At 40.5% G+C, this 13363-nt stretch overlaps 1 long non-coding RNA gene across 2 annotated transcripts in view; it reads left to right on the top strand.

Moving 5' to 3' along the window:
- Positions 1 to 13363, top strand: part of LOC140598691 (uncharacterized) — a 152043-nt gene that overhangs the window by 110504 nt on the left and 28176 nt on the right. For both annotated transcript variants that reach the window (XR_012001306.1, XR_012001309.1), the window contains one exon: positions 8896 to 9039. This is a non-coding gene — a long non-coding RNA (uncharacterized lncRNA). The remainder of the gene's footprint in view (positions 1 to 8895; positions 9040 to 13363) is intronic.

Raw genomic sequence — 13363 nt, 5'->3', positions numbered from 1 at the left:
TCTGTTCTAGCACTTTCTTTGCTAGCTGGAAAAGGGAACTGTATCTATTATGCTGATTATTTCAGGACAATACACGAGGCACAAATGGGCATATTTTGCAATCCAATGCAAAAGACCTCCAGTATCTTTGTGTTCTTGATTTAAGAAACTGCAATTTTCCTAGATCAGCAAGCTGTCACCCCTACTTATCCAAGCAACCTAGCCCCGAAGAGCTCAAATGTACGTATATATCTTGGCTAATTTCAATAGGTGGCAGGAAGTGTAGTAGAAGGTTTGAAGGTCTGACTAGCCCTGGTTAGCCAAGGATTAGCCTACACCCTACCGAGAGCGGTATAGTGAGCAGGAGTAAGCAGAGAAGGGCAAAGCTGGAAAGGAAGGTATAGGGTGGCCAAAGTGAAGAAAGAAAATGAAATGAAGCCCGATAGAAAAAACATGTTTTTTTTTCCATGTCGGCCAGGAACCATCCCTGAGTACACATAGCTGCACAAAAGACACAATGTGAGGGATTGATTTATTTAATGAATACCTCAAAAACCATGTTTTCAATGTTTAGGGTGTAGTTAGGTAAAGTGAAAGTACTCTAACAAACATACTTGTGCCTCTCACCATTTAATCTGTCTGCAGGGTTTTGATACTTTTCTATTTCCTTCACCAACACCGCTTCTTAGAAGAGCTCTTTGATGGTAAGGAGGTCTTTCTGTGTGACTCTTCAGAGTACTTTTCTTCCTTTTTCTTTTTTTTTCCCCTGAGAAACAGAAAGTCATTGCTTTCTCTGAAGTAAACAAATCAGAATGCTAAGGGGTTCTTGTTTTCAGGTCACAACTTCAACCCCCAGGTAGAGCAGACCTCTAGATTGCTCTTTATCCTCTACTATAGTACAAAGCCAGCCCACTTAGCTAATGCCCAGCTGATTCCTTCTTGCCTCTGGTCCCTAAGCTACTGCTTTAGCGTAATCAGAGCTGGTATGCTTAGGGACAGACTGTGTCTTGTTTTGACAAGCAATTTAGGAATTATTCACCTGATTTTCCTGCATCAACCCACCAACTTCCAGTTGCAAAGTTAGATGAGTTGTGAACCATTATAACATAAAGCAATAGTGTTTCTGCACACACACAGAATATTTTGTTAGCTAAGAAGTAGCTAAAGATTCTTTAATCTTTAATATCTACCTGTGGTGGGGGCTTCATGGAGAGGCTTTTTCATAGTCTTTATTTAAGATGTTTGAATATACACCTAGCTGGGGTTGCATAGTAGCATCAGATTCTCAGAAGCGTCTTAGAAACTTTATTAGACAGCATAAGCCAGCAATGCTTACAAATGAAACCTGGAATAGCAGTGACTTAGTGAATCAAAATCTTACTTCTCATTCATAAGGTTGTGTGCAATTCAATTTGATTAGGGAGAGGAACAGGTTGGCTTCTCTGTTTCTCAGATGGTAACTCAGTGATCCAGGCTAAGAGAAGTTCTCTCATCTTATTGCTACACCATACGGACCATGGCCTTTTTTGGGTACTATGGCAGGGGAAAACATAGCATGGAGATTTCATGTCTGGTCTTCTTTGTTTCTTCCCAGAAGGGACACACCTCCTTCCACTTCTTTTAGTCCATTGGTAACAAGCAGTCACATGGCTTCACTTCACTAAAATCGAGCTAGGAAATGTAATTTTTTATACATCTAAGAAAAGAGAAAAAGCAGATACTGATTCTGTAAAATAAATTTCCCCTATGGATCTTAAAGAGTCCTGGGTTATACTAGATGTTTACCAAATAGTCTTACAAAAAATTGATGCCTGCATTTGGTAGCAGGGACTCTGAGGGACAGAGGCAACACTAACCTATATGTGATTGACAAATGATTATGTAAAGGATTTGAAGCTTCATTGCAGAGCTTTTGGAGTCTTCCTTCCTAATAATATTTGTACCTGGAAATGAGAAAAGAGAGGACAGAACATAGAAATGCAAGACAGGAAGCACTAACAATTATGTCTTTGGTCACATCATTCCATTTAGGATGGCATAAATGCTTTGAACAATTTGGAGCATTTGAATATAAAAAACCCTCCTTTTTAAAAGGAAAAGCATTAAATGACTTGAATCTTTGAATCACAGTAGAAATACATGGCTAGCATGTGGAACTATTTCAAAATTACATTTACATCATTTTGGGATTAAAGCAGCCTGGAAGGGCTCCAGGAGAAGAAATTTTCAGGTCCGTGTGAAGGGGTATTTAGTGTTGTTTAGCCCAGGTTAACACAACCCCCAGAGTTATTTGTCTCACCGCTTCCCCTGACTGCTCCCAACCTTTCAGCTCCCCAGCAATCTCCAAATACAGTGCAAATTTCTGAGCATATGTTACAAAGGTCATGGAGCCCCTACCTACTTACCAATTTAAAGATGTTTATTTATTTATTTTATTTGAGAGAGAGACAGAGAGAGAGCAAGAGCACACATGAGCAAGGGGGAGGGGCAGAGGGAGAGGGAGAACCAGGCTGCCTGGGCACCTGGATGGCTCAGGACCTGGGATCATGACCTGAGCTGAAGGCAGATGTTTAACCCACTGAGCCACCCAGGACCCCCTGCTTCTACAGTTTAAACTCTATTGGGACCTCTTACTCCATTCTTTTGGAAGCCCAAACTTCACACAGGCTGTGATCTGTTGGCTTCAGATACTTTATTCGTATGCAGTAACCATATGGACCAGTTAGCAAAAAGCAGTTAGAACATTCTCATTGCAACCCTGCTGTCAAAGATAAGCTTTGTTTAAGGGAAATGTTTTCTTATTTTAAGTAGAAAAAAAGAGGCAAATTCATCCTTGAATTTTCACAGACACATTTGAATTTCATGTTCCATATTTCCAAAAGCAGAAATCTAGACTTACTGATAATGATAGTCAAAGCACGGGGTCTTTTGTAAGATTTTTTTTTTCAGTTTCAAATATTATACATGCTGATAATGACAGATGAAATCCAAAATCCAAAAGTGTCTTAATGATAGAGTAATATTATTACATACAGTAACATTATAGTGTCATTAATAATACTTTCATAATCCTCTCTCAACTCTTCTCATTTCAACCCCTTTAGGTAAGCAGTACAAATCTGCCATTCTGTTATTTCCCAACTTTCTCCGTTCAAGTTACCAAAGCATGTAAATGTATCAATAAGGACTTTTTTAAAGACCTGGTGTAGAGGTGCCTGAGAGGTTCAGTTGGTCAATAGCAAACTCTTGATTTCAGCTCAGGTCATGATCTCAGGGTCAGGAGACGAAGCCCATCCTGTGGCTCCAAGCTCAGTCTGGTTAAGATTCTCTCTCTCCCTCTACCCTCCCTCTGCTTGTGCAAGCTCACTCTCTTGCTCTCTTTCTCTCTCAAAGAAATAAGTAAATAAATAAGCCTTTAAAAAAAGAAAAAGAACTGGTGTAGCTCCAGGTGTGTTCTGAAGATACCTTCAGGATTCAGTTTCTCTGGATCTCTCAGCTCCTTTGTGGGCAGCCTTCATCATGTGGCTGGTTGGAGGCCACCCTCCTTCTGTCCAAGTCCTGCATGAAAGACCCGCCTCACCTTCTATCACCTTGTACTCCTAGCATCTCAGAAAAAGATGTTTAATTCCATTTGATTGAGTTTGGTTGTACTGACTTTGTGTTCTTGAGCTCACTGTGTTTCCCCGAGATCCTATGCTCTACGCTGTATTGGCAGTGGACCCCCAGGAAGCACAAGGGCTGAGATGGGAGCAGTAGATCCTTAAATGAGATTCAGGTGCTATTGCTGAAGATGCAATCCATGAAAGACAGGCACAGAAGCAAAATGGGCCGTGCTTATCCTACTGCTCTCATCAAAGGCAGAAACTATGGCTCATTGTTTTAATAGTTTAATAATATTTTATGGCATAGAATTATTATAGTTTATTTTTTCTTTAGAGAGAGAGTATGCAAATGGCAGGGAGGGGCAGAAGGAGAGAGAAGGAGAGAGAGACTCCCAGCAGGCTCCATGCCCAGTGAAGAGCCCTGCACGAGGCTGTCTCCAATCCTGAGATCATGACCTAAGCTGAAATCAAGAAACCGACATTTAGCTGCCACCCAGGCACCCCAGAACTATCATAATTTTTAAAGCTACTAATGGACATTCAGAATTTTTCTTATTTATTTTCTATACCACAAACAATGCTGCAGTAAACTTTCTTATGTCCTGCTACTTTTATTTTTAGATGTTGCATTTTGAAAGTAGGTTTTCTTCATTAATGGCTATGGTTATAAATATACATATGTGCATATTCTTTTCATAACTTGCTAAAATCGGCAGATATTTTTTTCAAAAAGTGACAATTCAGACTTACAGTATTTGAGTGTGCCCATTTCCCTACATATACATGAGAACTGGATATTTTTGCTCTTTTAATTTTTTTTCTTAAAGATTCATTTTAGAGAAGGGGGAGGGGCAGAAAGGAAGAGCGACCAGGAGACTCTGCACTGAGCATGGAGCCTCACACGAGGCCTGGGCCCACAGCCCATGAGATTAGAGTTGGTTGCGCAACCAACTAAGCCATCCAGGCACCCTAGTTTCCGAAATTTTAGTCATTTGGCAAATTTCTTTTTTTTTTTTTTAAAGATTTTGTTTACTTAGTAAATACATATATAGAGTACAGGTAGGTGGAGCAGTAGGCAGAGGGAAAGGGAGAAGCAGGCTCCCTGCTGAGCAGATCTGGGTTTGATCCCAACATCCAGGCACTTAGCCAACTGAGTCACCCAGACGCCCCAAGTTTTGCAAATTTCTTATCGGGTTGTTTGTCTCCTTACTGAGGTGTAATTATTTATATATTCTGAATACAATTCATTTCTTAAATGCGTGTGTTATGAATTGCAGCTTGCAGTTTCATTTTTGTCTTACCAGTGGTTTTCTGCAAAGCAAAAAACTCTTTAAGTTGTAATCAAATCCAATTTATCATCTTTTTTCTTTTATGTTGAGGAATATTTGCATCTTGTCTAATAACTTTTTGTTGAGCTCAGAATTATGCAAATTTTCTCCTACTTATTTTCTAGGAGTTTTATAGCTTTAGTTTGCATTTTAAACTGATCCTCCTTGAACTATTTTTGCGTATTATGTGCAGTAAATTTTGAGGTAACTAGCTCTGTATGCTCTTGTGCCTGACCTGGTCCAAAAATTTGCCCCATACATCAGTCCCTCCAGAACTAATCGCCACTTTGTTTTGGTCTTTACATCCACACCTCCGTCCCCCTTTGGGAACAGGTGTGTAGAGATGAATCTCTGCCCAGGCCCAGTTCTCACTGTGGACTTGCTGGAGCTGATTGCTCAGCTATGGATAGTGCCCACTTCATGATTCCTTCAATAACTTGTCTACTTGCCCCTGAACAGCTCCTGCTCTGCATGTCCATGTTTTTGCTGCTCATTCCAGTGCTGCACTAACCCCCTTCTCCCTTGTCCTCTTCTTCAATGGCACTGAACACCCGCAAAGCACCTGCACACCGTCTTTCCACCTACATAAAGTCATCGCTGCCTCAGACGAGCTGCCCAGTTCCAAGTCTGGCAAATCCCACTCTGTGCCAGCTGGACAATCCAACTAGATCATGCTCAGCCACGTCTGGGGTTGTGACACCTGTCCGTTCAGCAGCTGTATGGTCACCACTTCTCCTTAGCGGCAGAGATCATGTCTGATGCATTTCCACGCATCTCTTGACTTCCCTGTGTTAGCTGATGTTATGTGTTAACTTGACTGGATCATGGGTTACCCAGATATAGGAGTAACCATTATTTCTGGATGTGTCTCTGAGGGCGTTTCTGCATGAGCTTAACATTGCTCAGTAGAGTAAAACAGACTGTCCTTGCCAGTCAGGGTGGGCATCATTTAAGCTCTTGAGGGCCTGAGCAGAACAGAGAGGCAAAAGAAGGAAGGATGTACCCTCTCTCCCAGACTGTTTGAGGTGGGACATTGGTCTCCCCTTTCTACTGGGACTTTCATCACTGGTGCTCCTGGTTCAACAGCAAAGACACATGCACATATTACACACACACAGTCGCATACACGTCACTCTAGGAACTACTCCCACTGTTTCCATTGCCTCTCCCTCTCTCTCCTGCCCCCCAACTAGTGGAGAAACAAACACTTTAGAAAAAATAGGAATTTGAAGCTGAAGTTTTATGGGAATTTTTTAAAGTCATAATATTTTGCAGAGCCTTGTTGAAATGTGCATGGACGGTATAAAGAAGAGTCAAATCTGTGATATAGATGCATTTTCAAAGTGAGGTACATATCCAGTTGCTCAAGGGCTGATTTGGTTTGTGTACAATCTATTTTCTTTCAGACAGTAGGTTTATGAGCCCATGTTGAGGCTCTGGTCAATTTAGAAATTTAAGTGCTGCTCAGACTTGCTGTCTTTGACCAGGGCAAGACAGCCTGCATGTCTGTTCTCAAAGGGCAGGACATTGCATTACATTCATTATCCCAAAGCTAGATGGCAGAGGTTATAAAAAAAATACATTTTGCAAGAAAGGTTCCAAGTCATTCGACTCTGTGAATTATCTACACACTTTGCTTAGGGAGGGTACATATTTTGCCCCCACAAAACAGATTGCTTTCAAATTTCTGACTGTCTTTGGGGGGTTATTTTTATTTGTTTATATGTTTGCCTGTTTTCTTTAAAGATTTTATTTATTTGAGAGCGAGAGAGCGAAAGTGAGAGAGAGAGCACGCACACAAGCAAGGGAGCAGCAGGCAGAGGGAGGGGGAGAAGCAGGCTCCTCATGGAGTGGGGAGCCTGATGTGGGAGTGATCCCAGGACTCCAAGATCATGACCTGAGCAGAAGGCAGATAGATGCTCAACCAGCTGAGCCACTCAGGTACCCTTGTGTTTGCCTGTTTAATTATTGAATAGCTATCAAATTCACATAGGTCAAACATTTAAAAGCATACCCACAAATAACTCTTCAATCTCAGAGCTCCATCTACCCATCTCCACCAAAGATAAAACAGCCAAGCATTATTGTTACTTTCTCGTATACCCTTCCTGAGGCTTTCTATGTGTATGCAAATGAATTCGAGCTTGTATTCTAATTCCCACTAATTTTAAAGAGAAAAGAAGCTAGACTTGGGGCAACCACCATTGCCTGCTAGCCCAGAACTTTCCTGGTTTTAGGGTTTTAGCACTGATGGTCTCGTGTCTTGGGAAACTTCTTATCCCTGGACAAACCAGTATGATTGGCCATTCCAGATCATCTGTCTGGCACTAATATATTTTGGAGATGTTTTCATATCTGTACCGAGATCTTTCTCTCTCTTTTTTTTTTATAGTAGATGTATAATTTTTGCATGTATCACTACTGTAATTCAGCTGTCCTCTGTTGATGGGTATTGAGGTTTTTGTTTTTCCTGATCATGTGTCTACAGAAAACCTGAAGAATCATACAAACATAAAACCAAAGATAAAAGACCATCTATAGCCTCACCCCTCAGAAGTGGTCATTTTTTAAAAAAAAGCAAAAAAAAAAAAAAAGAAAAAAGAAAAAAGCCCAACTGGTATATATTATCTTCCAGTCTTTTTTCTATGTATTTGTTCACCAGTCATTGGTTGACTAGAACTGTTCTTTGAAGTAGGGGTTTCACAGTGAAGAACACGGCTACACAATTGCATATTATATCCCATGTGTTGGGGTGGGGTGGGCAGAGAGCTATAAACAATACACATTTAAACAAAAAGGCAAGGAAATTTTAGATGTTAACAAGTGATGGGAACAAGATTAAATGAGCTGCTGGCCCCTGGTGGTAGAGGTGAGGGGCAGTCCTTTGCCTTCACTGGTGGGCTCCGGAAGACACACACACACACACACACACACACACACACACACACTTACAAATGCAAATGAAGCACGTTACTGATTTATTTAGAATGAAAAAGGAAAATACAGCCATAAATACCACAAACATCACAAAATCAGAAATATTCACTGCATTTTTTTTATTAATTAGCTGTCTGAAATAGTCTCCATATTACCTTTTCTCCTTCATTTTTCTCTCCTACACACTCTTTGATTACTTCTTTCTATAATGTTTTCTATCATATGATTAGATTTTAAAATATCATCTATAGGGGCTCCCTGGGTGGCTCAGCGGTTTAGCGCCCACCTTCAGGCCAGGGCGGGATCCTGGAGACTCAGGATCGAGTCCCATGTTGGGCTCCTGGCATGGAGCCTGCTTCTCCTTCCTCCTGGGTCTCTGCCTCTCTCTCTCTCTCTCTCTCTGTGTGTGTCTACCATAATAAATAAATAAATCTTAAAAAAAAAAGAAAGAAAATCATAGGAGTTAAAAGTTCATTTACAGTACTGTAAAAAATCTACATATAAGTGAACCTGCTCAGTTCAAACCCATATGCAAAGGTCAGCTGTGGTGCTACCTTTCCTCCTTTTTGTTCTATTTACATGGTATTTAGGTAATTGTGGTAACTCATTTATGCTTAACAAAAACAGCCAGTGGGATCATTTAGACCATTTGAACCTACCTACCTATTCAGTAATCAATTCAATGATTTGAGCAATCATTTTTAAAATTATTAAATTGTGTTAAACACTAAAGTTTTATTCTGTAGTTCCAGATCATTACATTGTAATGATAGCATTGAACCACCTGAAGGAAATACAAATATGTGTGTGTGTGTGTGTGTGTGTGTATACACACATGTATAGCTGAAGGTGGAAGCTTATCCGTGATAGAACAAGAAATACACAGTTGTGTCTTAAAAATACCATAGCTAGTTGTCTAGTCAACTCAAAACCAAAGCTTCCTTCAGAATTTGCTTCAGGGCTATTTAATGACCGTATCTTCCTTGTTGAGTGGTGGGGCCCTCCAGGATCTGGTGCCCCCAACTTACTGAGAACTTCCTGTCTTCCAGGTTTGACGAGTCTCTGTGGCAGACCTTAGACCTCACAGGTAGAAACCTGCACCCAGATGTGATTGGCCGGTTGCTGTCTCGAGGAGTAGTTGCCTTCCGCTGCCCACAATCATTTATGGATCAACCATTGGTTGAACATTTCAGGTAAAAACAAAAAAACAAAACAAAACAAAAAAACAACAAAAAAAAAAACCAGAAAAGACTTTCTAAGTCTTCAGGTAGAAAGAGATCAAAGAGAAGCCCGGGTGGCTCAGCAGTTTAGTGCTGCCTTTGGCCCAGGGTGTGATCCTGGAGACCTCGGATCGAGCCCCACGTCAGGCTCCCTGCATGGAGCCTGCTTCTCCCTCTACCTGTGTCTCTGCCTCTCTCTCTCTCAATCTGTGTCTCTCATGAATACATAAATAAAATCTTAAAAAAAAAATATCGTCTATAGAGAAGAGAAAGATAGCTTAGTTTCTTCTGGCACAGTCCATAGCAATTGTTCTTTACTGTTATTTCAGGTGCACAGCCCTTGATTGGCTTGTGATACGAATGTCAAATTTCAGGAAGCCTCTGTTACATGAGCTGTAAGATTTCAGGGCACTTCACATTCGCTTTCGTATTAGACTCTTCTGAATTGATGACAGTTATTAAGCAGTTTCTCGTCAATGTCCTCGTTGCAGGGGCATATTATGAGTTTTATGTTATCTTCATCCAAGACAGTATTTCATGTCAGATCAGCAAGCCCTTTAAATAAATAAACACAAAGAATGATTACTTTCTGATGGCATACTCTGCATTATTGAGTATATTCCTTACAGGAAAACATTTCCTCTTCGACCAGGCACTGCATTTAGGCATTGTGTCTTATTTATTTTTAAACTTTATACTACTTAGATCTGGGCATGTTTTTTATAAGCAGCACATATAGGAATTTTTAAAACATAAAGGACAACTTTTGCTTTTTGGCAGCACAGTGTACTCACGCAGGCATATGGTTAAATAGAAACAGTTGGTGTTACTCTGTTCTACTTCTCTTTGCTTTTCTTTTGCTTGTATTATGATACATTTGTTCCTTTTTAATTTTGTGTGGCAGTATGGATGCAAAACAACTATTTTTTTATCCTCTTGTAGTTGCTCTTAATTTTGTAAGTGCAGGGTTAAGCCAAGAAATCTATTTTTTTATCCTCTTGCAGTTGCCCTTAATTTTGCAAGTGCAGGGTTAAACCAAGCTTCTATTTCTATAATTCTCAATAGACAGTAACTTTGCATTTTTCCTTTATAAGCAACAAGGAGTTTGGCATGGATTTCCTTTGCTGTGTTTTCTCTACCCTTCTTCACTCTCTAGTGTTACAGATTGTATCTGGAGCTGTCAATCAGCTTACCCTCTGCATTTTTTATTTTTTCACCATCATATCTCCTTTGGTTGTGGCTACTTGCACTGGGTGACACAAGCAGCCTGTGGCTCTGTCTGTGGCCACTGACATCCTTCAGACCTTCCTCCTGCAGTGTTCTCCTGCTAACATCCGCTTACATCTGTACCTCGAAGCTGCCAAGGAGCTCTGTTTAGCCTCCAGGCTGGAAGTGAGGCCCAATAACCCACTCCTGTAGCTCTCAACCAATGACTAGTGGACACTGAGGGGTAAGTGTCCCTGAACTCTCATCCCTTGGGTGTGGTGACTCTGGGGCATGCATTTTGCATAGTTTGTCAAAACCTCCCTGTGGGATTCAGCTCTAGTAATCCTCATTGTAACTGGCTTGACAATGGACCCAGTATTGGTTGCCTTCCTTTTCTCTCGTTCTTTTACCTATTTCCTGACATTCCAAATAAAACACTTGCTCTGAAATCCGTGCCTCAGGGTCTATTTCTGGTGGAATTCAAATCTAAACACAGATATAGAAAAAATTATTTATAGTTTATACGTTTAATTTTAATACTTGCTGGGATACTTTAAATAAAACAATTTTTCATATTCTTGGTATCTTGATTTTGGTTGATTTCATAGCCAGATAGAGCACATTTCAAATAGTTCTCCTCAATGCCCTCAAAGAATATATGGCTGGCGTATGATTTTGTTACTTGAGCATATATATGAATGGGTTTCTCTTGCTTTAGTAGACAATGATTTGACCAGGGATAGAGCCCCCACATTTCACCACTATTGTCCACAAACCATGTTCTGGAATAATCTTCCATCTTTTTTTTTTTTTTAATTCCATCTATTTATTCATGAGAGACACACAGAGAGAGAGGCAGAGACACAGGCAGAGGGAGGAGCAGGCCCCATGCGTGGGACTCGATCCCGGGTCTCCAGGGTCACACCCTGGGCTGAAGCAGCGCTAAACCGCTGAGCCACCCAGGCTGCCCAGTCTTCTGTCTTTTAACATCAATGATCATCTAAGTAAGGTCCAGAAGGTTTTTGTTTCTTTGTTGAAACATTTAAGAAAATTTATATTTTTTGCATCTGGATAGGTATAGGATTTTTCTTTACCCTTAAATAAAAATATTTCCAGTATATTTCACTTTATATAGAACTCTGTGACCTTTCTTTTTTTCAATCTTAAAAAAGTTTTTTTACATGGACAGTGAAGTTCATGGTAACTTCTCTGCCTCTCTCTTTCCCCCTTGATTCTGTAATTCTTTCTTGTGGGGAGGCTAGTTATGTTTACTTCGACCTCAGTGAAAATTTGAGAGAACTTTCAGGACTGGCTGATTTGCCACAGGGCTGGCTACATGGTGGTTGTAACTACCACATATGACCATGCAGTTGCACTGGGCCTACTCTGAGAAGTGCCCCACGAATAGGATTTAAGGCTGCATCTGGATATTCTTAACAATTTTACCTGTGAATTTGTGTTTTGTAAGTGAAGTCCAATGGATCAATGGAGCATGTGCAAGTTACTTGAAGCCTCAGCTTGCTCATGGTCCTGCATCTTATGGCCTTCCCTGAGATCACTGTGGCGCTCCTCCCATGGATCCTGGGCCTCCAGGTCAGGGGAGGTGGGTTGGGCACAAGTGCTTTATGTGCTGTGTCGTAAGACAGGGCTCTGGGCACCTGTGAGGATCTGGGGTTGCCCACGATAGTCCTGTGCCTGAGCAAGCACAACATTAACAGCAAATACAAAAATACTATGACAGGTAAGGACAGAAAACTGCGGAAGAAAGGAAAATACATTCTGTCCTGTTTTTCTTTTTTTGTTTGTTTGTTTGAAATTACTTTTTTTTTTTTTTTTTTTTTTTTTTTAACAAGAAGGCCTCTGTTTTCATTTCGCACTGGGTCCTGCAAGTTATGCTGGTAAGGCCATCAGAGAGTCACAGAAGCTGTCCCTCTAACCCTAAATCGATCCCTACAGGAAATGTTCTCTGGAACATACCCACTGACTGTGTGTTGCCCTGTACCCCCTCACTCTGCATCATATTCTGTTACACATTTGACCTGCCTGCTGCTTCTAATAACTCTGTTTGTTGCTTGTGTGCGATTTCCTGAATTGCATATTTTCTTCCTTTTCTGTTCGTGTCTGCATCTGCTGTGATGTGTCTCTGTGCAAAAGGCACTCTCATTGGCCAAAGAGGAAAGGAATAGATAATGGAACGAGTGAAGGAACAAATGAAAGTAGCAGGCATGTTCTCATTGTCACTGGTATCAGTTTTGGCATGTTCTCCATCCGGTGGCAGTGTTATGGTCGCTTTTTCAGGGGCTGTTTATTTAGTAAGCCTTCAAAAAGGGTCTTGAAAAAGAAATCGGCATCCCTGACTGTGGATTATTTCTGCAGAAAAGGATTCATCTATTAAGATTTCGATTAAGCCTTCTTCTTTCCCCAGCACCATATTCTGATATGACAGTGTTTCCAGACTTTCTGTTAAACACTTTAAGTCAGTAAATCCCTAGTCACTTTTTTTTTCCCACTTTACATTGGTGGCTCTCTATAGTCCATAATTATGCACGGTGTTTTGCAGTCTCAAATCAAAAGTATTTGGTTTTGCCTTCGCAAAAGTTTCTGTTACCACAGTACCCCTAGAATTCTGTAAGGTTCCCCCTTAAAGATATGCATCCATATTTAATAGATACATATATCTTTACCACATATGGATACCTGGGAAATGGCCAATTTGTCCAATGAGAACCTGGGTGTGTAAATTCAAAGACAGGTGGGGTAAATTTTCTAGCTTTGCTTTCAATTTTATTCCCAAATAATGACTTTCCTTGTGGGTAAGTGATCTACAGCTTATTTTCCTATTATAAATTAACAAGAAACTTGGTTCATTTAGCTGAATGGGTATATTCATGATCCGTTAACACTATGACTGAACTTTCACTCGATGCCATTTTCATGTGCGGCTTCAAATGGGCTGGCCATTTGAAATCAAGCTACTCTCACTCCTTTACATAATTGCTGAAGCAATACAACACATTATTATCAGAGAAGCTCTCATGCTAAGTGGGTTTTAATATATTTGTGTATTATCTATGAAAGAGGGCAGGGAGGT

Source organism: Vulpes vulpes, chromosome 4 (assembly GCF_048418805.1).
Source record: "Vulpes vulpes isolate BD-2025 chromosome 4, VulVul3, whole genome shotgun sequence".
Classification (NCBI taxonomy): domain Eukaryota; kingdom Metazoa; phylum Chordata; class Mammalia; order Carnivora; family Canidae; genus Vulpes; species Vulpes vulpes.
This window is presented reverse-complemented; position numbering and strand designations above follow the sequence as displayed.